General features: G+C 44.7%; 1 long non-coding RNA gene across 1 annotated transcript in view; it reads left to right on the forward strand.

Annotated features, from left to right (window-relative positions):
- Positions 1-25,789, forward strand: part of LOC142494467 (uncharacterized) — a 42,343-nt gene extending 16,554 nt beyond the window's left edge. Inside the window, exons 2-4 of the long non-coding RNA XR_012801455.1 lie at positions 5,645-5,677; positions 19,597-19,642; positions 25,698-25,789. This is a non-coding gene — a long non-coding RNA (uncharacterized LOC142494467). The remainder of the gene's footprint in view (positions 1-5,644; positions 5,678-19,596; positions 19,643-25,697) is intronic.
- The last annotated feature ends 225 nt before the right edge of the window (positions 25,790-26,014 follow it).

Raw genomic sequence — 26,014 nt, forward strand, 5'->3', positions numbered from 1 at the left:
GCGTGTGCGTGCGCGTGCGCGTGTGTATATATATATAATGTGTGTATGCATGTGTGTGTTTGCGTGCGTGCGTGAATATATTTATCAAAGTTGCACAATGTTAATAAATAATTTATTCTCACCACATGTCTTTATTTTTTTAATTTTTAAAATATTATATAATATACACACACACTGATACACACACACACTGATACACACACACACTGACACACACACACACACACACACACACATACACACTGACAGCTACCAAGTGACACACACACACACACACACACACACAGTGATACCCGCCTCCCAAGCGCGCTTGCTGTCTCCTCTGTCAGGACAGCAAAAAGCTCCTGGTAGCGTGAGCGTCAGCAAGCGAGAGCACTGCTCAGCGACGCTCAGTGCACTATGTCCGAGGCCTAAGGGCTCGTTCAGGGAGGCAGCTGAGGACTCGGAGGGGGGGCGTGCGGGAGGCAGTGCTGGGAGTTTGCTGGCGACATGTGATTATCCCCCAGCAGACTTTTCAGCGTTGGGGAGGGGGCGGGGCTACAGGCGGCAGGGTTAAAGTATCCAAGCTGCAGTCATGAAATCATTCTGAAGAATGATTTCATTGGCTGCCTTGGTCCCTGTGACGCGGCTTCAGCTCCAAGAAACGAAATTTTCGTTTACTGAAGCTGTCGTCAGCGGCAACGCCTGGCTTCGGAGGCAGGGCTGTAGCTACCTTGACAACAAGTATTCAAATTGAATACTTTGTTTCTCACTGCAGCATGCACGTCAGCACGCCCTCCCTCCGAAGCCAGCACCCTGAACGAGGCCTAACTCTGCTGCGTCTGCTCACTGACTCACAGCTAGCAGGAGACTCTGCAACATTGTTGCAGACCTTCACGTGCCTCTCACTGAACAGAGGCAGCACAACAACAGGAAACTGACTTCTAACTTTAGGCAGTGCTGTGTCTTATATCACCCCCCAGAGAACAAACATGCTCTGTATCACTAAGTGGGAACACACTGCATGTTGTCACTTCCTTTGGGGACATATGACACCTCACCAGGGTGTGAGGGCAAACCTCATGATTGTTGCTGGCAATCCTGCATACTTACCAGGTTTACTGCCAGCATGAGAAAGAGATATGTACACCAATCTTATACATGGCTACATTTATATAAACAATTGGTCTTGTTTTGGAGCATCACACATATTTCTCTACTACTTTATTGAAACTAGGACTTAGGCCCGGGCCATAGAGCACTCAGCGTCGCTGAGGCGTGCTGAGCGCGCTGAACAGGTGCAGAACGCCCCTGCATCTGTTATCAGCGCGGCTATAGTTTCTCCCTCCTCATGCGCGCTGATGCGCGCTGAGGAGGAGAAACTCTTCCCCGAGCGCCAAACTGAAATTTGCCGCTCGGGGAAGCGGAGGAGCGGTCACGTGACCGCTCCCATCCAATGGGGCTGCAGCCGGTTCCCTACAGAGCCGCCATTGTCCCGACCAGACAGAAGGCAGCACCGAGGTGTGTGTGTCTCCATGTGTGTGTGTCTCCGTGTGTGTGTTTCTCCGTGTGTGTCTCCGTGTGTCTCCGTGATGCAGGGGCTGCAGCAGGTTCAGTGCTGCCCGGGGGAGGAATGTGTCCTTCTCAATGTGCTTTGCTGATAACACAGCATTGGCTTAAGTGCATAAATCACTTCACATTGTAGTCATTTGTGTTCGAAAATCTCTGCCAGCAAGTACACGGGTTACAATCCCAGCTGCTGGGCAGCACCGAGCGGTGTTCAGACCTCTGCAGTGTGAGGAGGGGAACCGGAGACGGGGGGGAGGGGGGTGGTTGAGGAGGGGAACCGGAGATGGGTGAAAAACGGCTGTGTGTGTGTGTGTGTGCGTGTGTGTGCATGTGTGTGCATGTGTGTGTGTGCATGTGTGTGTGCATGTGTGTGTGTGCATTTGTGTGTGTGCATTGTGTGTTCATGTGTGTGTGCATTTTGTGTGTGTGTATGTGTATGTGTGTGTGCATTGTGTGTGTGTGTGTGTGTGTGTGCATTGTGTGTGTGTGTTGTGTGTGTGTGTTGTGTGTGTGTGTGTGCATGTGTGTGTGTTGTGTGTGTGTGTGTGCATGTGTGTGTGTGTTTTGTGTGTTGTGTGCAGTGTGTGTGTGTGTGTTGTGTGCAGTGTGTGTGTGTGTGTTGTGTGCAGTGTGCGTGTGTGTGCATTCATGTGTGTGTGTGTGTGTGTGTGTGTGTGTGTGTGTGTGTGTGTGTGTGTGTGTGTGTGTGTGTGTGTGTGTGTGTGTATTGTGTGTGTGTATATATAATGTGTATTTGTGTGTGTGTGTATACAGATGGCGGAGCAGTTACAGTAGATTATTGTGTGTGTGTGTTTGTGTGTATATAATGTGTATGTGTGTATGTGTATGTATATGTGTATGTATAATGTGTGCATGTGTATGCGTTTGTTTGTGTGCGTGCGTGCGTGCGTGCGTGCGTGAATATATTTATCAAAGTTGCACAATGTTAATAAATAATTTATTCTCAGAACATGTCTTTTTTAAAAAAATTTAAAATAGTATATAATATTCACACACACACACACACACACACACACACACACACACACACACACACACACACACACACACACACACACACACACACACACACACACACACACACACACACACACACACACGTTCCCCAGTGACACACACACACAGACCACTTCAAAGTGACACACACACACACTGACAGCTACCAAGTGACACACACACACAGTGATACCCGCCTCCCAAGCGCGCTTGCTGTCTCCTCTGTCAGGACAGCAAAAAGCTCCTGGTAGCGTGAGCGTCAGCAAGCGAGAGCGAGCAGCAGCACCTAAGCACCCACTATATCCGAGGCCTTAGGTTTCATAAAACCTCTTCAACTTAATATACAGTTGGAGAAACCCCCCAGAACCTCTATACTGATTCTGGGGTACCTGGGCATATACTGGGGGACCCTCACTAACTTAGGGAACCTTCACTGTACCCGAGATACATAAATCCCTGTGCCCTCATTTACCTTTCTAGTCTGTGCTGAAGCAGGGAAACCTGGCGGTGAGTCGCGTAACTGTTTTCCAAGGGAGGATTTTGACTGGAGTGATGTGGCTATACAGTATGTCCCCAGGAATCTGACCTGATTCCCGGATACATTTTTGGGTTAACCAGCAACTCTGGCCCCCGGCTACCTAGACACAATCCGACAACACATTTACCGCAAAACCCCCCTTGAAACTCATAGCCTGAGAATCTCCACTGGTTAGCACTCCTGGAAACGTAAAACACAAATACATTCTTTATTGTCGTACAATTACATTCATTACAGGAACAATACACAAGTTGAAGAGCTGACATTCTAAAACCTGAAATAGGGCTCAGAGGTAACCAGGCAGGCATAATACCTTTATTTATGGCCTGGTTACCACTTCACCTTCACAGCGTTGAAGGTTTGAATCCAAATAATCTAAAAGATAGTTAAAGAAAGAAAAAAAGGGAAGAAACAATCCGATGCTATACAAAGTACATACTGATAAAACCATGCAAAATCATATTGAGGGTGATGTACAAATTATATATTTTGATCAGTTTTGTATTTGCTCAGTTTATATGTAACATGCATTGTTATTCAGGGGAGAAATTATGTTGGAACTCAAATGCTGTAAAGTACTGGAAATAGAATAGTGTATATGAAACCTATAGAAAACTTCCTAATAAAAACATATTTTCAAACCAAAAGTACTCATGCAACTCCAGTTGACACAGTGCTGTGGTACAAAATACCAAAACATTTTCTAAAGCCATTGTTTACTTCATTTTAAATGAAGAGGCTGATTCTGAAACAGGTCTCTTTCATTCTATTATTAAATATGTAAGCCTTTAGATATCAAAAAATATACACGAGAGGCACGTCGCTACACCAGACACACATACATACAAAATAGCAAACAGTGGTCTACCTGGTGCAAGGGAGAAAGCACTGAGCAAAACACACAACTAATCCAAGGATTATAAATAGCCCCCTATTATTGCACTCAAGTTAGGTGACAATAAGCGTATATTGTCCAATAATAACTGGCTGGATAATAGCCAAATCCTTGCATAGGATACACCGCCTAAAGGTAACACTCAAAGAAAAATAACAAAAACTTTAATAGCATGCTATAAAAACGACGAGACACTATAAAAATGCACAACAGTGCATGAATAAAATCCCCAAATGTGATGGGTAACGGTACAGGTATGAACAAATAACGTTCAAAACATATAGCTAATTGCAATTCAAATGCTATATAAGGGCTGCATTATTATATACACAGGTTGTATAAATCAAACAGTGGACACCAGAGTGAATGAACGGTATCAGTGAACTCATAGTCAGATATATATCAAAAGGGGCCCTCTATATAGTATAATCAATACTATCTAGTGCTCAGACTCTATTAAGTCCCTAGGGCTGCTTGATTAGGGCATATGTGTAGGGTAAAGAGTCTCAATCATAAATAGTGTGCCCTGGATCACGTACACTGAAGAGTGCACAAATGCAGACCCCCAAACAGTATAGATGAAGTGGGGCTTAGTAAGCTGGTATACGACCTGGTAAATCAAGTAGGTAAAACAGCAGCCAGGAGCTCCGTTTGGTCTCAGGAGCAGCCCTTACTCCGAACACAATCCGCGCATGCGCCAACGTGATGACGTCACCGCGTAAGCCCCGCTTCATACCGTTTATTCACTTTGTTTGATTTATACAACCTGTGTATATAATAATGCAGCCCTTATATAGCATTTGAATTGCAATTAGCTATATGTTTGAACATTATTTGTTCATACCTGTACCGTTACCCATCACATTTGGGGATTTTATTCATGCACTGTTGTGCATTTTTATAGTGTCTCGTCGTTTTTATAGCATACTATTAAAGTTTTTGTTATTTTTCTTTGAATGTTACCTTTAGGCGGTGTATCCTATGCATGGATTTGGCTATTATCCAGCCAGTTATTAGTGGACAATATACGCTTATTGTCACCTACCTTGAGTGCAATAATAGGGGGCTATTTATAATCCTTGGATTATTTGTGTGTTTTGCTCAGCCTTTAGATATCCTAAGGTATCTGTCACCTTGTTAAATGGGATGTAATTTCCAAATATTCAAGCGCTACTGTTTTAATTCACTTCTGCACTCACAGCCTTGTGCACTAGAAGTGTTTTTAAAAAAATGTTGCGCTTTAACATCACAGAAGAAGCATGAATAAACCTACAGTATATGAGATTGTGTGCTTATTCTTTAATACTTCCATATTCATTACATATTCTACTTTATCATCCAACATATACTAATAAACCATTGTCAGTGATCACTACATACACATGGGGATGTGGCAAGGCGATTCAATCGGTTCCATCATAAAAAGGCACATTAATTACTTGTCCGTTTCAATTTGGGCATGAGACTTTTCTTCAAAATAATGATGTATGATATGCCACAGATTGTGTTACAAATAAGCGAAAGACTGGTTTATATTCTTTGTAGAATACACCAAACAATTGATGTTAACACCAGAATTGATTATATTGTACTATTAAGTTGCATAGTTATTTTTGGTAACACAATGCATTTTTTTCAACATTTAGACAGGTCTGACTTCTGGACTGTCGTCAATACTGGTAAGTCCAATGTTCCATTGATGAATTTTTCTTCTGGACTGTATAGGCGATATAAAGCAACAAAGAGAGCTTCCAATAATGTAGTAAATATTAATATCCGTAGAGAAAGTAAAAGTAAACAGCAGATGTGCACTCACATTTAGTAAAGCCATCAGTGAGGACATGAAAACATACTGTATGTAGCCCTGTGTAGTTTTGGGGTTACATGTCTTTCTCCTCCATGCAATAATCCCTGTTAAGGGCAGATTTGCCAGGAGTAATCATGCGGTTTGCCCTCACCCTCCTGTGCTGTGTAGTATCTAGTGAAGGAAGTGACATCAGGCTATGTGTCCACTAACAGTGACATAGGAGTGGCGCCTACTGAATCTATTTAATATACAGCACATCCTGTATTTAGTTAGTTGTCTCACCCACCTGAGTGAGACTGGTCTGACCCAGCAAACTGTCAAGGCTTTGGCAGCTTTTGTGGCCCCCCCTTAGGGGAGAGGTGTGGGCAGACTATTCCTCTTACTCCATCAGGGAGTAAGGGAAGAGCAAGGACAGCTTCTAGGGCCCTGACTAGGAGTGTTGTCCAGGGACTTCCTTTGGGTTGGCAACCTGAGATGAGCGGCTAGAAGACCGGCCGCTATGATGGGCGGCTGTCTATGGTGACAATAAAGGATGCCAAAGAAAGAGATTGCTTCTGTCCTGATTGTGGAGTCACTTGGGAAGAAGGTGCACATAGAGGTTCTCTTTCAGAAACTCCTCTCTACTACGCTGGGGGTCTGGAAGAGATGGAGGTGCTATACCATGAGTGAGTATAACTCAGCAATACCTCATAAGCCAGTCCTGATGCCATCCCCAATACCATCACAGGAAACACAGGGATTCTGTAAGCCAGCAGGTGCACCACACTACACTTCATGTAACAGGGGTCAGTGTCCACATAGGGGGGGCAATATGAGATGGGCCCGGGCAAACACCGTTACATGTACAACATGGATGACTGTGTCACAGAATAAAATAACATTGCATGTTTGCACACGCTCACGAGGGTATTACTAAATGAGAGGGCATATCTGTTGTTCACTTTTACTTTCACCTGGTGTTAAACTTACTACTCTATTGGAGGGTCTCTTGTTGTGTTAATTTCAACAATGCGAGCAAAGGGGAGCCTCTTACTTTTGAAATGCACAAGAATTCTGAATAAGCAAAATTTATTTTATTTTATTGTACTATGTATATGTAACCCTGGTTCCCCCCTCCCCTAGACTCATCTAGTGTATCTAGGGTGCGTGAGGGCAGATTACATGCGTATGGGTGGTGCATGTGAGGAACAGGAGGGCCTGAGCTTCCCGCGTTGTTATTGGGGAGACAGGACCAGGCTTCTGGGGTGGTAGCCTCCATGCTTTCTTAGTAGTGCAGCGCCTCCATCTTCTACACTCCCAGAAATATAAGGTAGGACCTGTGTAGAAGAACCCCTTTGGTCCCAGGGTAAATACTCCAAACTCGCACAACAGTCTTGGTATAAAAGATAGTCTCTTTATTGATCAGGGCAGTAACCCCCAAAGGTAGCGGCATCCAGCAGCCACAACAACAACAGCAATGTCCTGCTAATTACTCCACTCTCCTTCATAGGTCATTCCTCCTCTCCATCCCTCCAAGTCTCTCAGCCGACAGGATGGTCTAGGCTGGGGCCTCAATACCCCACGGCCCACCTCCGAGGTTATCCTCGGGGTGGGGAATGGATTCTCCCCATCACCCCAGCCTGGGAGTGAGGGGCATTGGTCCACCGGGTCTATAACCCTATCAGCTCTACTCAAAGTGGCTGAGTCTCTCCTCTCTTTTCTCTGCTCCTGTACGTCTGCACAGGTGAGACTGCACTGTCTCCTTCAACTCCTCGAACCGAACAGACACACCATCAGCACAGAACAGCCCGGAACCAACGACTGTCAGCACAGCGTGTGCTGGCTGCTAAATATAGTGTCAGCCCCATCTCTCGTGATGTCAGCAGATCCTCCCCTCTTTCTCGCGCCTGCAGCAGAGGCAGGGGCCTGTGTCTACCACTCAGGGCAGGGCTAGGAAGGGGGAAAACCCATGATGACTACTGGTGCCTGCCCTTAACAGGGCTTACCACAGTAGGAGGAAGATAGGTATAGCCTGTGCTGTTAACAGGGAGCTACATATATATATATATATATATACATACACACACACTTTTTAAGTTATGCGGGGTGAAAAGGGCAACAAGAAACCTCCACTATATTGCATATTGCAAATAAAAAGATCACTTGCATGTCATTTCCCAGAATACCTTGCTGCAGTGGAAACACTGTATGCTGGGTGATAATGGTGAAAGGCAGGGGTGCAGACCTGCCTTAGGCCTGGGACATAGTCCAACAGACCTCGCTGAGCCGTACTGAGCTGCTTCCACACGCTTCCGCATGTGTGCGGAGGCTCAGAAATTTTCTGGAGACTGGCAAGTTTAAATTTCGGCGCTCAGGGGAGCGGAGGAGCGGTCACGTGACTGCAAACAGCCAATGGGAGCGAGGGACTAGCCAGGCCTCCGCTCCGCCTCCGTTCCGCCTCCACCACGCATTCGCCCCGCCTTCACCCCGCCCCCAATGCGCGCTCACTGCCTCGCTTGCCAGGACACAAAAAAGCACCAGCTTGAGCAGGCGAGGCAGAGCAGGAGCACGGCTCAGCGCGGCCCGAGGCCTCTTAAGATGTGATTGTGAACACAAGTGATCTTTTTATTTGCTATAACATATATATATATATATATACACATATATATATATATATATATATATATATATATATATATATATATATATATATATATATATATATATATATATATATATATATCTATCCATAAAGATTAAATCAGGACTCGAAAGATAATGGAAATGACCTGTGAGTCACTCAAGGACATAAACAATGAAGTTTCCACTAGGGATAATCCATAAATGAGTACTCAACTATAACACTCATAAGAAATAAAGGTAAGTCTTTTACCCACTCCCACACTCTCTGTGGATCCGTAGAGGCGTGCCAGCCATGGAAGAGAAATCCAGTAATAGTAGAACACGGAGCAAATAGCGCACAGCCAGGGAGTCAGGTGGTAGATAAAAAAGTGAATTCCATTTATTTCAGTACATGACTGATAAAATCATCACCCCAGGGGGGGAAAAAACACACAGCCTCCTACACGTTTCGGACGAACCCCCGTGGGGTGATGATTTTATCAGTCATGTACTGCTCCGTGTTCTACTATCACAAAAAAGCACCAGCTTGAGCAGGCGAGGCAGAGCAGGAGCACGGCTCAGCGCGGCCCGAGGCCTCCTAAGACGTGAATGTGCTCAGAAGTGATCTTTTTATTTGCTATAACATATATACACACATATATATATATATATATATATATATATATGTATATATATATATATATATATATATATCCACAAAGCTCAATTAAATCAGGACTCAAAAGATGAAAGATAATGTTACCTAAAAAAGGATCAGATGTTATGTTCCTTGAGATTAACGCGGATCCTCAAGCTGATTGTGTGTAAAAACACTGGCTGTGTTTTAAACATAACATCTTAGCGCATATACGTGTTACCAAATACTAAAACGTACTTCAAAGAAAAATTGCACACATGTGTAACAAGAAATGTATCGCACAAACACCTTCAAATGCGCATTAACTGGTAATACCACCTGTGTGCTATGAAAAATGAGCAGGCTTGTGCATTATCTATACATAACACACATGTGGAAGGCATTAGAAAAAGTAGTAACAAAAACTTTCCATAAATGTTTACAAATACTCGTAGTTTTGGAAATACAATCCCAGAACTAATTCCAATAAAGAGAAGGGATGACGTGGATATTGTGGCTATTACTGAGACATGATCAGAGAAAGCTGCACACATCGGGATAGTCAGGTTCATAGATGAGGATCAAGAACTCCTGATAAATGAGACCATTTTCCTAAACTGTTTGATGAGCTGTCTTACGACACAAGCACAGCTGAGAAGAATGGCACCTAGAGGGACATGACATTCTAACTGGCATTAATGCACTGGGCCATGCCAACAGAACCGCATGGATGATGGAGAAGAAGTTTGATGCCAGGAAAAGAAAGCTCAAGAAGGATCCATACCAAGGCAACATGCACCAGCAGAGCTGCACCTGACTCCTTACAAAGAAAGAATGATGGTCATTTCCAGATTACAGGGGGTTGGGCTTCCATTCCTCATGGTGGGATACTTCAGGCCTGTGTGAGGAGGAGTATGACATAGAAAATAAATAAACTGTGCACTAATTGTGATAGCTCATATAAAATTATTCTAAAATATAATATTGTGAATATAGCAAACCAATTAGTAGTGGTATAATTAAAGTGCAGTAAAAGGTTTAAGGGAACACAGCTCGTATTCCATAAAGTGATACTAAATAAATATAAATAAATAATATAAGATACAAAAACCTTTTCTCGTTCGTAGAGAGTCTGCAGCCTGTTAGAGTGGATGGCTCAACATCACACATTCCTATCAAATCCCGTATCACACATACAATTCTCCTCCTCACTTTTAAAGCTTTACACTCTTCTATCCTGTAACAGGGTCTTATCCCTGTTAACAGGCTTGCCTCTAATCCAGCAGTGTGCTGGTTAATTGCAGGTGTGCAATCAACCACTCCACCTGCCTAATCACAACTCTGTCAAAAAGCATGTTCCCAGAAACAGGAGGGAGATTTTCCTCAGTACACAAGGGTGCTGAGACTTTTCTTGTGCAGAAAGGCTCTGCTGAGATCAAGACACTCAAAGAACTATATTCCTGGGCACAGGGGACTCAGGAACCTACCAGAGACTGACATGAAGGGCCACCTGCTTTAAGGTATCTCTTGAGACTTTGGGGAATAGGGTGGTAATGGGATTATCCCTCTAGCCTGGAGAAAGGGACTGGGGAAGTAAGCTAGCTCTTAAACAGGGATAGGCATTTGTTGTTTTCATATGTTTTGCTGTGTTAAAAGGGGCAGGCGCAATAAAGGCTTATTTTAATTTCACCTTAAAACAGTCTCCATTGCACACCTTTGCACATATCCTCTTACATGCCCCTACTCACATCTCATCCCTAATTTCTCGCTATGCACCAATCCGATTCTTGCGCTCTACTCAAGGATGTCTTCTCTCTACCCCCTTTGTATCTAAAGCCCTCTCCTGCCTTAAACCTTTCTCACTGACTGCCCCACAACTATGGAATGCCCTTCCCCTCGATATCTGACTAGCACCCACTCTATCCACCTTTAAGACCCACCTTTAAAGAAGCATATGAGTACTGTAGTACCGTAGATATTACTAGACAAGATACATAAAGCTTGGCCCCCTGCAGAAGCACTTACCAAATTGCCCTCCTACTGTTTCTGTGCGTTCCTCCTACATACCAATTAGATTGTAAGCTCCTCAGGGAAGGGACACCTCTTCCTAAATGTTACGTTTGTCTGAAGCACTTATTCCCATGACCTGTTATTTATATCTGTTCATTATTTGTTATTTATATGATTACCACATGTATTACTACTGTGAAGCGCTATGTACATTAATGGCGCTATACCAATAAAGACATACAATACAATACAATGACATTTAAAAGAGAATAAAACAAAGCGCACGACTCTCATAGTGTAAAAAAGTAATTATATTGTAACAATATTAAAGTATAAATGATTGCACGTACAAGAAGATTAGTCATATATGCAGGGCACGTTTAGGGTACATGTTACCACTCTAGATATTGGAGACTTGCTTCGTGAGGATCCCTCGGCATACACCGATTCTGGTCCAGTCAGGAAACATTAACCTTAATTGCAGCAACAGTATCCAATTGCAGTTTCAACAGAGTCCGCAACACAATACCTGACAGGGTTACATAGAAACAAAATAATGGAGCACACTCTCCTTCACCACCACACCCCCTCCAGCTTGAACTCATCAAGGAGCAGAAAACCTCCGTCCGGGACCCTGACGAAGTAGTTCACTACGAAACGCGTTGGATCATTTATTGTATTGGACACACTCCTATTACTACTACAGTATTGCAGACCTTGCTCAGGCCAACTACGGGACGAGAAGGAGAGAGAAGGAGAGAATGAGAGAGAATGAGAGAGAGGGGGAGAGAGGGAGAGAGAGGGGGAGAGAAGGAGAAGGAGAGGGAGAGAGAGGGAGAGAGAGGGAGAGAGAGAGGGATAAGGAAAATGAGAGAATGTATATCCCAGGGTTACTATAGTGGTTAAGGGGTTAAGGGCCATTAGATTGTATTGTTTCTTGTATTCTTGCTCGCATCGGAGGACATGTGCCTGGAGTATGCTGACGAGGATGCCCTTCATGATAGCAGGGGTAAGTTGAACGTTTTATTTACTTTATTTATGCTGGCTGGCTAATGTTTGATTTTATAATGGGCAAATGCACTATATCTTGATAATAATAGTTTTGCCCATTACTGTACTGTATGTGTTTGGGGGTTATTGGGGGTAGAGGAGGTGGGTAGTAGGGTTGTGTTTTAAAATATTTATTGTGGGTAATGAGGATCTTCTCATCAGCTGTGAGGATCGGATGTAAGCTCTGCTCCAGAGTTTGATCCTGACTTGCTGCAGGCTTCCTCATCAGCTCCTGATTTGTGCACTCTGCACACCTACGAATCAACACTCTGGTTTCACATTCAGCCTCTGCTGACCAGCAGTTCACCGATTGGCTTATTCACCTTTTATATGCTCAGTCTTTGACTGGCAATTTGGTTGAGTATAACAGTTTCTACCGTGTGACGTTGTGCTGGTCGCAAGCACTCTGTTATCCCTTGTCCTGCCTTGCCTTGCTGTGCTTTGTCTTTCCTTGCAGCTCTCCTGGACGCTTGCCCTGGATTTACCTGCTACTCTCCTGTCTCCTACCCTTGACCTCAGCTTGGATACCTTCTATACTAACTTCTACTAGCCTCGACCTCGGTTACATGACCCCTACTATTCTCACCTCTTAAACCCTGACCTGATTACCCACGACTACGCATCTGCATTCCGGACTCAACGTTGCGGCATCAGGTCGGTGTTTCTATATCCCCACCTCGACCTCGCAGTTCAGTCAGTTTGTGGTGAGCACCCGTTACAGTATGCTCTGCCTCGCAAACATGGACCCTGCTTAGGTGGGGCGAGTTCTGAACCTGCACAGCAAACTGTTGCTCAAATGCACCAGTGCGTAGAGCAGAATAACTGTGAGGATCCACCATCCTGGCGGATGGAGACCGTCTCCTCACCTGGAAACACCTGCCACCACAGACCCCAGGATGCGCAGTCTCATGGCCACGTTACACGCGCGCGGACTTTGCGCGGCCTGTCTGCCCACCCATGGGCTCCACCTTCGCTCCCCTCTTCGGTTCGCACCGAGTGCACTCTACAGCCTCCCCTCTGACTCACGCCCCTGTCTCCGCCTCTGTCCTGGTGATGGACAGGACTGGCGTGGGAATGACTTGTGGTCTGGTCTCCGCCCCCTGTCCTCAGTGACACGTGCGGGTTGGCCCCGCCTCCATTCCCCATCAGGCTGCATCATAAGGCACACCTGTGTGCACCAGCAGCCTATAGGATTCGGTTTCCTGGTTCCGCCCTGGCTCTTCATTGGAGGATCTCCATTTATATACCCTCTTGCTCCAGACACTCATTGCTGAGCATAGTCTTGTGTGATGCTGTGCCTTGCTACATTCGGTTCCTGCATCCCTTGCCTTCTCTGCCTCACCTTGTTTGCCTTGCCTGTTGATCCTGCCGCTGCCTGACCCTGCTACGTACCTTGGACTCCGCATCTCTCTACTCCTGATCCAGATATATACCTACCTTTCTCCAGTCTCCTATCCTGAACCTGGCTACGCACCCTGATGATCTGCTACTCTCCAATCATGAACCTGACTACGTACCCTAACGATCCGATACTCCCCAACCCTGATCCAGCAAGTACCCTATACTACTCTCACATCTCTACTCCTGACCTGGCTTGCACGACCAATCTACATTCTAGGCGTGCCCGCATGGGTGTGGGTTGCGTTACTCAATTCCCTACCTCAGCACCACGGTCGCGCTTAGTTTGTGGTGAGCTACGGGTTACAATAACAAATGTATGGATCTCATGCAATCTGCCATAGATCAGCTATAGTGTGCAGCATTTAATCCTGCTTCCACAACAGCGGCTGTCCCGACACCGACTTCTACCCACACCGCAGCTGGACTACGACTCCCTACACCGAATCGCTATGGCGGGGTACCCCTCATCTGTCTGGGTTTTCTAAACCAATGTTTTATTCTCGTTTTGTCTCAGCATTCAAAAGTCGCATACATCATTTCCCTGTTATCTGATGACGCCTTGACATTGGTATCTCCTATCTGTAGCTAAGATCGGACCACACAAGCTCTTTACACAGGAGTTCCGAAGAGTCTTTGACACTCGAGGATGTAAAGTAGCAGCTTCTTCCTCTCTCCTACATATTTCTCATGGCAGTCGAATGGTGGCCCGCTACACATTTAAATTCCAGACCTTCACCACAGAAACCAGAGGGAACGATGAAGCACTCATAGCCATATTTTGGAAAGGCCTTACGGAGAACCTCAAGGATGAACTCACTGCACTGGAACGCCCTGTAGGTTTAGAGGATCACATCAACCTATGTATCCGCATGGACCTGCGCCTACAGGAGAGAAGAATCGAGAAGGTTCAGCGCAAAGGAGGTACATGATCTCTTCATACTTTTTCACCGGCTCCCAGTACCGACTGTTCTCTGGATCAGAGGCAATGAAAAACTAGCGAGAAGAAGCGCAGACGCAGCTCCGGTCTTTCTATGTATTGCGGTATCGCCGGAATCAGCCTCTCCTTTGTCCCAATAAATTGGGAAAACACCAAATCACAGCAAGAGAAGGGAGAATCACACTGCAAACACTAAATACTTTTCTCTCTAGTCTACCTTCAAGGTTGATGCTGTCAATCAAACTGACTGGGGAATCCTTCGAGATCAAGACAAGGACCTTTCTGGACTCTGGGTCAGGCAGTAATTTAATCGACCAAAGATTCGCAGAGAAATATGGAATTCTGTTGGCACACAAAAAATCTCTGGTAGCCTTGGAAGCGATAGATGGCAGACACTTACAACCAGCGTTCATTTCTTTAGAGATTGTTCCACTACAGTTGGAGACAGGTATGGACCATACGTCAAAGATTCGACTGCACGTAATCCATTGTCCCAATATTTCTGTAATTCTGGGATTACTGTGGCTTCAACTTCATAACCCTTTCATGGATTGGGCGGAGTCTCGGCTTGTCCATTTGATTTCACGATGCCTAAGGAACTGTTCCGTCCCATCCCAAACACTGGCTGCTGCTTCAGTGCCGTCTGAGGAGAAATCCAACCTACCCAGTATCTACTCCTCTTTTTGTGATGTTATCGACAAAGTTCAGTCCAGGGAGCTGCCTCCACATTGGTCCCTTTGACCTCCCAGATGAGGTTCATATCCACTGTCACCTCCGGAGAACCGTTCCATGAAGGAATACATTCAGTAAAACCTTCAGAGGGGATTAATCCGGAAGTCTTCTTCTCCCACTGGTGCAGGGTTTTTCTTTGTTAAAAAGAAAGATTGAACACTGCATCCGTGCAATGACTACTGAGGACTCAACAAAATCATGGTAAAGAATCGATATCCATGACCACTCATTTCTGAACTGTGTGACAGGTTGCAAGGAGACTCAATTTACACCAAATTGGACTTACAAGGGGCTTATAATTTAGTGAGAATTCGTCAGGAGGATGAGAGGAAGATGGCTTTCAATACACTAGATGGACACTACTAGTACTGCACCGACACACTTTATTCGAGCAAATACCCAGTTTGTACCTGGCAGATACCTGGAATGCGCCGCTCCTCACCTCTGACAAGCCCCGTTGCGTTTGCCTTCCCAGCCTGGGTTCATGCCTGGCTGACGGGCGGCTGATCTGTTAAATGATAATGATTAGGATTTAATAGGCTGCAATGCTTCGCGTGTCTACCAGATGGCATAAATTCATGAATTGTAATGCAGTATATATATATACTGTGCAGTATTGCAGCCAGTGGGAATAAAATGCTTCAATCCCTGCCTGGAAAATAACACACTCGGGCAGAAAACAGTCACAAACCTCAATACACCTGGGTATACCCGAATTCGTGGGACTAGCCGAGCTCGAATAAAGTTTGTCGCCAGTGTATGTTGTTATGCCATTCGGACTTTGCAATGCTCTGGCAGTATTTCAGAACTTTGTGAACGAGATTTTTAGGGATCCCCTCGACAAATATGTCATTGTACACCTGGATGATATACTGATCTTCTCTAAATCAGCACAAGAACATCCAGGCCATGTGGCGCAAGTTCTAAGACGGTTGTGGGAGAATCATCTGTTTGCAAAATAAGAGAAATACCAATTCCATCAATCCAGTTCCTCTTTCCTTGGATATATCATCTCGGATACTGGATTAGCCATGGATCCATCCAAAGCCGTTCTGGAGTGGCCACGTCCCCTCAGGCTGAAAGGTGCTCAATGGTTTCTAGGCTTTGCAAATTATTACCGTCGATTTTATACAGAACTTTTAATCCGTCCAGGCGCCTATCACCGCTTTAACCAAGAAAAAGGCGGATCCTTCTCAATGGTCTATGGAGGCAGCAGATGCATTCGACAGACTAAAGACAGCCTTCTCTTCTGCGGCAGTTCTGGTGCACCCAGATCCCGCTTTACCACTCACCCTTGAGGTAAACACATCAGATGTGGGGGCAGGAGCAGTACTATCTCAGCGGAAAAACCCAAGGCCAAATTGCATCCTTGTGCATTCTTCTCCAAAAAATTCTCCCCAACTGAACGGAATTATGACGTGGGTAACCGATAGCTCTTAGCCATAAAGATGGCTTTGCAGGAATTGAGACACTTGCTGGAGGGTACCAAAAATCCGGAGACGATCCTCACCAATCACAAAAACCACTTGTTCATCAAGGTTGTTCATCAACTGGGATCACGACAGGCACGCTGGTCATTATTCTTCTCTAATTTCAACTTGATTATTTCTTATCTACCAGGGTCCAAGAATATAAACCGGATGCTCTTTCTTGACAATTCCTTGTCGACGACACTGCAGAGGACCATGAAGAACCCATTCTTCCTCCAGCGTGCATCATTTCGGCCGTTACCTTTGACTCCCTAGAAGACATTATTTGGGATCAATCCCTAAATCCAGAGGGCACTCCTGAGGGACGCCTTTTCGTGTCGCCAACTTTTCAACAAAAGGTCTTGGAGTGGGGTCATAGTTCCAAAATCTCGGGTAATACTGGAGAAAGGAGGACCATCAATTTACTGATGGCCAGAGATCCAGAAGGATGCTAAGAGCTTAGTGGCCTCTTGTCCTATCTGCAACCAGACCAAAACATCCAGAAATCGTCCTACGATGCTATTAGAACCTTTCCCAATTCCAGACTGGCTATGGACTCACATGTCTATGGACTTTGTGGTGGAGCTGCCCTTATCTAAGGGCATGGGCACATTTTGTTAGTCGTGGATAGGTTCTCCAAACAAGCTCACTTCATCCTTCTGAAGGGGTTTCCTAATGCTGCTAAACTTTCTGAGGCATTCAATCGGGAAAAATTCAGAGTCCATCCATGGAGCCCCACAAATCGTGTCAGATCGGGGCTCTCAATTCATCTCCACATTTTGGAGGGCCTTCGGCCAACGACTTCGAGTGTCCTTACACTTTTCATCCACTTATCACCCCCAGGCTAATGGACAAACAGAGTGGACTAATCAGTCCTTCAAACAATATATTTGCTGTTTCGTCTCGGACACTCAAGACGATTGGGCAGAACTCGTACCTTGGGCAGAATTCTCCCATAATAACTTACGGAGCGACTCATCTCAAGATTCTACACTCTTCGCTAATTATGGCTTTCATCCCTCAACTCTTCCCTCTTTTGGAGCCGCACCTGGAGTCCCAGCCGTGGATAACCGTATCCAGAAACTACAGGAGTTATGGGGGGAAATCCAGAACAACCTTCAGAATGCAGTATCCACACAAAGGAGGCAAGGAGACTGGCATCGTAGTGAGATACCAGCATATAATCCTGGTGACAAGGTATGGCTTTTTAGCAAAAACAGGTTAAAAGCACCTAAGGCAAAGCTATATCCCAGATCTATTGGCCCTTTTCCTATTATCGAGAGGGTCAATCTTGTGGCATACCAGCTACGCCTCCCAGCCTCCATGAAGATCCCATCTGTATTCCTTTTGGCCCTACTGAAACCCTTTGTACAGGATCCCAGGTCTCCTGTTCCACCATCTCCTCCGGAACCTGTCCTGGTGGAAGGAAAACAGGAGTTCTAGATTCAGATGATCTTGGACTCCAGGCTATCCAAAGGAATTAGAGAAAAAGGATCTCCCAATAGGGAGGAAATGGGGCTCAAAGGATATGGGGTGCACTAATGAAAGAAACAACGGACTGAATATAAATCCTAAAAGCTCCTTTGAATCAAAAATAATGATAATATAGCAGGAGGCACCCTAAGCAAGTCTTAGTATGAAGTCCATTCTAGCGTATTTATGGGTCTGGTGGAGGTATGAAGGTCCCAATCAGGAAGATGCAGTCTTGCAAATAAATGGCCCAATGTCCAGGGACAACCTCCTATTACCCAGACATTAAAGAGACTGAAAAAATCACACTGACATGTTTCACCTGTAAAGGCTTTGATAAATTCGTTTATTTTTCACCCTCTTCGCTTTTTCTTTGAAGTGGTGCGGCGACCTTTTGGCTTTTTTGCCTTTTTTTCTCCTATCCAAAGGAACATCCAGTACCTGGTCCATTGGAAAGGCTTTGGCCTTGGGGAACGTTCCTGGATCGCCAGGAATCGACTGCACGCCTATCGCCTGGTTCGGGGATTCCACCAGAGACACCCCTCGAAACCATCCCTACGAATAAACACTCTTGTTTCACTTTCAGCCTCTGCTGACCAGCAGTTCACCAATTGGCTGATTCCCCCTTTATATGCTCAGTCTTTGACTCTGCAATTTGGCTGAGCATAACCGTTTGTACCGTGTGATGTTGTGCTGGTCGCAAGCACTCTGCTATCCCTTGTCCTGCCTTGCTGTGCTTTCTTTCCTTGCAGTTCTCCTGGACTCTTGCCACGGATTTACCTACTATCCTCCTGTCTCCTACCCTCGACCTCGGCTTGGATACCTACTACGCTAACTTCTACTATCCTTGACCTTCGGCTATGTGACCCTACTATTATCACCTCTCCAACCATGACCCGGCTACCCACGACTATGCATCTGAATTCTGGGTGCAACTTCATGACTTCAGGTCGGTGTGTCTATATTCCCCCCTCGGCCTCGCGGTTCTGTCCAGTTTGTGGTGACCACCCATTACACCAGCCTCACGCCAACTTTTCCTGGCGTCAGGATTGATTGAATCTAGTTGGACTAATGCAATCAACATAATTTGCATTGCTTTCTCTTAAATATTTATCTTTCTCTGCTTCTCCCTTTTCTTTCCTTATATAAATAGCCATTTCTGGTTTAGGCAGTGTTGCTCTGTGCATGTTATATCCTCCCTGGGTTCAACAACAGATTCTTCATCTATTCCTTGCAGCCTGGTATTGTTCTGGGACACAGAGATATTATCCCATAGTAAATGTATGGGGTTACTTATTAAAGTGTTATAGTTCCTCTTGGACAAAACTGCACAAAAATACCCATTAATTTCAATGGGAGTTCATGTGTGATGGGGATCGACCAGCCTTTTTATTATACATCATTTTAAAGTTAGTAGATTTTATCATTATTTTATCAATTAGTTTTGTCCTCCTGATTGAACATTTGTACCATTTCTTCTTTAGGGCAGTGTTGGAGATCTTCTGACAGGACTACTGGGCTGAGCCAATGGTAAAATATTTCAACATTAGTGACCATGATATTCAAATACACAGAAAATGTGGCAAATATGTATTTTCAAAGAAAATATGCAGCAAATTGAATTGGGAAAAGACAACAGCACTGGGTGCCAGTCATTATGAATAACTTCCATTTAAAAATAAATCCTCAAGCCATTTTCAGAAGAAACTAAGGCCCAGATGTACAAAGCTCTGTTATTAACTCAACAAGATGTTAAATTAAAGCATCCTTAAGTGCTAAAGGGTATCTTTAAAGCTCACTAACACAAGGTTGAGTGCTATTTTCAGTCGTAACAGGCCCTGGTGTTGTTATAATTGATGTTAGTGCTAATGATATGCAAAAGACATGATCCTTGAAACATCACCTATCCTCAGAGGGGAGGGACAGGGAGGTGGGTAGGTGGGAGAGGGAAGAGAGAAAGTCATATTATACTAGAGTCCCAAATGCTATGTATATTTTAACTTTAAACCAACACGTGGAGAGACACCTGTGCCCAAAAAGTAGCATACCTTAGATATATGCTAATAGGCATAATTAAAATATACTTTGCAAATCCTATTAGCATATATTCCAAGTATCTCAGGTGTGCCCCTTTTTTAAACACAGGTGTCTCTGTTTTCTCAATTTTTTCTCATACTCAATATAGTTTAATATTAAACTTATAGCACTTTTGTATCAATTATTAGTTAGTTATAAGACCTTAGAATATAATTGTTTATCTCATTTTCATTGTCAGGCATGTTTTAATGTACAGGAATAGGTGATAAATGGAATTATGAGTGAAAGATTTGCTGCAAAACTAGAATATTAGACAAAAAAACAGCAACACATTGTGATACCATCACTGTCCTCTAGGTGTTGGAATAGGGCAGCTATGGGACGTTCCAACACACAGAGTTAATCTCCCTAGAGAAGCCAGCAGCAGCTGCTGCCTGATTGAGCAAGCTAAACTCCTGATTGCCCGTGGAGTTTTGACTATGGAGTTTTCACCAGAGAAGGGGGAGATAGAAAGTGCTCCCCAGCTAAAGAAAAGGCTGGCATAGTTCCTTAGACCTGCTGGACGGTGGTCAAATGTCTGCTAGGTCTGCCTAGGTTGTTAATCCCAGGAACAAGAAGGAAGGACGAGAAACCGTGCTGAAGCGGGGATGTCCTATCCTTAACATTGGATTTACAGAGGAGAGATTCTCTGAGCTCTTGTGGGGGTGAGCTCCCCTAGGAAGGAGACCGTGCTGAAGCAGGGACTTCTGCTCCAGAGGAGTAACAGATAAGCGAAACCCTTTATTGCTGTGTTCAGAAACTTTTTATGTGTTCAGCTATAATAGTACCTGTTTGGGGTGGTAACCAGTTTAGCTGTCCATCCAGGTAGTAAGGGTTGAAGCCGAATGTGTAGTTAGTCTCCTAAGAGGACTAGGAGTTTGTTTTATGAATTCGTTTTGACTTAAAATGACGATGGGCCATTTAGTATATTATTTCATATAGAGAAATACTATGTTTCCTCACTTAATCTGGGAATAAAAGATGCTACAATGTGGTATGAGCATCACAATTGCTAGAGCTTAATGCGGGCAGTCCAAAAGGCACTGAGCAGCGGAAACTGTGGGTTTGAAAATAAATGCAGGTATTTAAAATGGCCGCCCAACTGAAGTGAAATAACAGATTCTACGAGTGAATTCTGTCCCATGGTGTATAACCAGTTATGCTTGCAGGATACACAGGGAAAGTGAAAATGGAGGAATTTCTGATCAAGCTTCAGCGCAGAAGACAGAAAGTACTGCTACAATGATGCAGAAGTTGCAGCAATAGACAAAGTCACAGAATGAGAATTTGCAACAGAGAGCAAAGTCCCACACTGAAAGGACTGCGTTGTTACAGTAGTACAGTAGATGGCACTGTCCCTATCACAGATGCTAAAGGAGTAAACAAAGCAAGCTACTCTTCTCCTATTCGAGGATTGTTCCTATGGGGCTCCACGAAAAAGACAGTCTCCATTTTCAGCAGAAGCTCCAGAAATTTTTTACCCTGTGTGTTCAGGAAGTCGTGGGTCAGAAAAGACCAGAGATGAGCTACAGCCCAGAGTGGCTGGCGTAATCGTCACAGGAATGACGCCTAGCCTTGGGATGACAAAGGCTACCGCTAACGCCATATACAGAAAGCCGAGCGAATCAGAGAAAATGAGTACTGACTGGAAACTATAATATGAGATGTCCCAGAAAGACGTTCAAAACTTCATCACAGAGTTAGAAGTTTCTCAACAAGAGGCTTGTGCGCTCAAAGCAGAGCTTGGTAAGGTAAAGAAAGAATTTACACAAGAAAATTTTGAAGTACTGGAAGCACTGGAGAGTGTAGAAAGAAGGCTGCGTAAAGAACGTGTCTCCCTGGAGCAGGGCACACAAGCAGAGCAAACACTGCAGAGCCAGCTGCAAGAGCTGCGCACGAGTCTGCAGCAGGCAAAGGAGAAACAGACGGACGATGAGGAAAAGCAGCGAGTTCTACAGGAAGCAAGTGTTCAGGCTGCAAGTGCTACAAGTGCTACAGAAATGGCTGAGTACCCAGTATGTCCCCGCAGAGCAGCATGAGACGCTGAAGGCCACGCTGAGCGTCACTAGAGCATCACTAGAGACAGAGCTTAGAGGCCAGGTAACTCTATATGAGAGGGAACTCGAAGGTCCAGAAACTGGAGCAAGAAATGGAGAAGTAGAGAGGCTGCTCCATCCCCAAGAGCCAGTACTCCAAGGAGAAAGAGGCGTGGAAAACAGAAGCAGCAGCGATCCTAGTGGGAAAAACTGCAGAGATCCAAAATATGAAGGTTGTGCTGACAGAAACCCAGAGCAAGCACCGGGAAGAGGTGAGGGCCCTGAGAGGAGTGTTCCGGGATCCAATTGCAGAACTGCAGATGTAGATTGCTGAGCTCAAGATACAGCTCCCCAAAAAGGAAGAGAGCGAGGAGGTGTTCTTCTGTCAAGTGGCTAACCTGCCACTGCGCTATGAGAGTGAGATGGCCGATTCTAGCAAGCTGCTGGGCCACACGGCCAAAGAGAGGACCCAGCTGAAGCTGGATTGTACAAGGTCCGGGAGAAGCAACGGTAGCTACAGGTCACGGTAAATAGATAAAAGGAAACAGATTTAAACCTTGCACTGAATCAGCTGACAGATGTGGAATCGGGACAACTTCAAAGAAGCTGAACTAGCAGCTGCACTGAGTGGAAAAATAAATGCAGAAGGACAGCTTCAAGACTTGAGGAAGGACCTGGAATCTGAGCGTGCTGGCCGCAAGATGGCAGAGAAACAAAAGCGTGACCTGGGTCGAGGAGCTTGAGGGTCTGAACATTGAGAGGGATGCTATGGTGGACTCTACTGCTGCCCAGCAGATGGCTTCTTAGATGAAGATGGTGAAAAAGGTTACAAACCTAAAACAGACACTGGGGTCACAGAAACAGTCAATGGAAAAGATGGTGGTAGAGTTAAAACAGAATGTGGCTCCACGGAACAGTAATGTACAGGTGTCTCCACGACAGGAAAAGGTAATGGCCTGGCCCAAACTTCTGTGTATATACCACAAAACCTTCTTGTGTATATACCACAGAAACTAATGCCCGTGAAGACAAGGGTACAGTGAAAGCTGGGGACACCGCTCAACTGCAAAACGAGATGGCAAAGTTTGAACCGCCAGAGCAAGTTGTGCTTGCTTGTAAGCATGACTACAATGCCGTTACACTATGACAGTCTACTTTCCACAAGGCACGAAATGGAAGGACTAAGTTGTGATGGAGTAGCACAGTAAGATTCCAGTCATTCTGCAGTGCCCATGGGGTTCAAAGTGGATTCCTTGCCATGAGGGCAGCCGCTGTAAAGATACATTCTCAGATGAGAATGGGACGGAAGTGTGTCCGTGATCGTAAGATGAGAAAGACCTCACAGATTATCCAGTGATTCTCCCAACGGAGTAAGTTAAGGAGTCAAGAAAGAAAGGCCCAAGCCTACGAGTCTGCCGACTGTAATAGAGAGGCGCCATTGGGTGCACTTGGGGTTAATGAGAATCCCGCCCAAGTTGAAGTACTGAAGATAAATGCCGTAGAACCAAACACAGAACTTGTGGTGAGTGACCAATCTCTAGTCTCAAACACTGAAGGTACGCTGATGGAGAAAGGTCCAAAAGCCATCACCGCTAAAGCGGAGTTACTGTCTTCACAAGAGAAGGATAAACGGTCACTGGCGAGTGAACGCAATGAGCTGACCAACGAAGTCAAGGCTCTTCTACAGGGTAAGGAAGACTGAGCACAAGAGGAAGAAGACAGAGATGCATATTCGGAATATGCAAATCAAGGTCACAAAGTGGGATAGAGTCCAGGCTGAGCTGACAGAGAGGTCAATAGACTGCAGGATGCTCAGGAACTTTTCCAAAAAGTAACACGCCAAAAGCTGAGCTTCAACGCTAAAATCAAACAAGTGAAAGACAAGAAGGTAGCGACGTACCAGTCTGCAGGCCCAGAAGGGCTAGTACTTGCCCCGAAGGAAAAATTCTTCAACTGGAAGGCAAGGAAAAAGAATCGATGGATGTCAGACGTTTGACAAAGAGGCTGGTGCACAGAAATAGTGCACTGGCCGCTTCACAGGACAATGTTCCGCTGGGGAGGGGGGTATGTGATACCATCACTGTCCTCTAGATGCTGGAATAGGGCAGCTATGTGACTTTCCAACACACTGAGTTAATCTCCCTAGAGAAGCCAGCAGCAGCTGCTGCCTAATTGAGCAAGCTGAACTCCTGATTGCTCATGGAGTTTTAAAAATCAGGAAGTGACTATACACAGAGAGACTATTTTCCCCAGAGAAGGGGGGAGATACAAAGTGCTCCCAGCTAAAGAAGAGGCTGGCACTGTTCCTTAGACCCGCTGGACGGTGGTCACGGTGTCTGCTGGGACTGCCTGGGTTGTTAATCCCAGGAACAATAAGGAAGTACGAGAGACCGGGCTGAAGTGGGGATGTCCTATCCTTAACATTGGACTTACAGAGGAGAGATTCTCTGAGCTCTTGTGGGGGCGAGCTCCCCTAGGAAGGAAGCACGCAAGACCGTGCTGAAGCAGGGACAACTGCTCCAAAGGAGTAACAGATAAGTGAAACCCTTTATTGCTGTTCAGACGCTTTAAATGTGTTCTGCTATAATAGTACCTGTTTGGGTTGGTAACCAATTCAGCTGTCCATCCAGGTAGTAAGGGTCGAAGCCGATCGTGTAGTTAGTCGACTAAGAGGAGTAGGAGTTTGTTTTATGATTTCGATTTGACTTAAAGGGACGATGGGCCTGTTAGTATATTATTTATTACCTGTAAATAAACCCCATATAGATAAATACTACATGTCCTGCCTTCATTTGGGACTAAAAGATGATACAGTGAGGTGTGGGCATCAGAACATGTATAATGACAAATATACAATTGTAAGTTGAGTTTTTTTATTTATAGAACCTGGTGCACTTTTCCCCGTATTGAACCACCGGAAGCTTTTATACACAACTCACCAAATATTTTAGGTGTCTAGGATGCTTAGTCAGGTTTACTAAATGTACTTGAAGATCATGAAATTATGTATTTTCTCATTTACATGAACATTTACAATGATCTGCTGTATTAATGATCAACCCATGTAAACCAGGCTTAAATTCAGTGTGAAATTAGAAAGAAAGTGTTGTGTGGAATGGAAAGTAGGGCATATTAGTCCTACTGAAGAAAATGAACATATTAAATTAATAAAGAATGCCATAGGAACTGGTTATATGTATTGGATAGTCACATAATCAGAGAGGATACTGTAAATTCCCTAAAGTGAAAATGCTACACTTTGACTCAGAACATGAAACTACTGTAGAAGCAACATGCTTTGTACTGTAAATGCTGGTAACTGCATATTTTACATTGGATTTGGTGTTCCCATGCACAGTTTTAAACTTATTCTTTCAATCTTTCAGGGAAGATCTTCGTTTTAAATTGAATTAAAAAATTGCATAATTTAATCATCCAGTGCTTTTAATGCTAGGTACTTTCTTCCTTTTCAGCTGGGTCATACACAACATTTTCTCTAGCAACATATGAGGCTGTGTCCACCATATCATCGCTATAATAAAGAAAATATTAAATATACCACAAACTGCCTAGTGTCATTCTATTTCATTGTGCCTGCTGTTTGTTAAACACAAAGGAGACAAATACATATTTCTTTTAGGTTTTAGGAATATCAAAAGAGCACATATTCTCTATATTTCGGTGTGGCCATTCTCAATGTGGTGATATGCAGTGTAATCCACAGTTAGTAGTGCATTAACTTCCACTCAAACAAGTGGAGGATCAGGAATTGTTACCTGTGTGATACTCC

This window comes from Ascaphus truei, chromosome 5, assembly GCF_040206685.1.
Source record: "Ascaphus truei isolate aAscTru1 chromosome 5, aAscTru1.hap1, whole genome shotgun sequence".
Classification (NCBI taxonomy): Eukaryota; Metazoa; Chordata; class Amphibia; order Anura; family Ascaphidae; genus Ascaphus; species Ascaphus truei.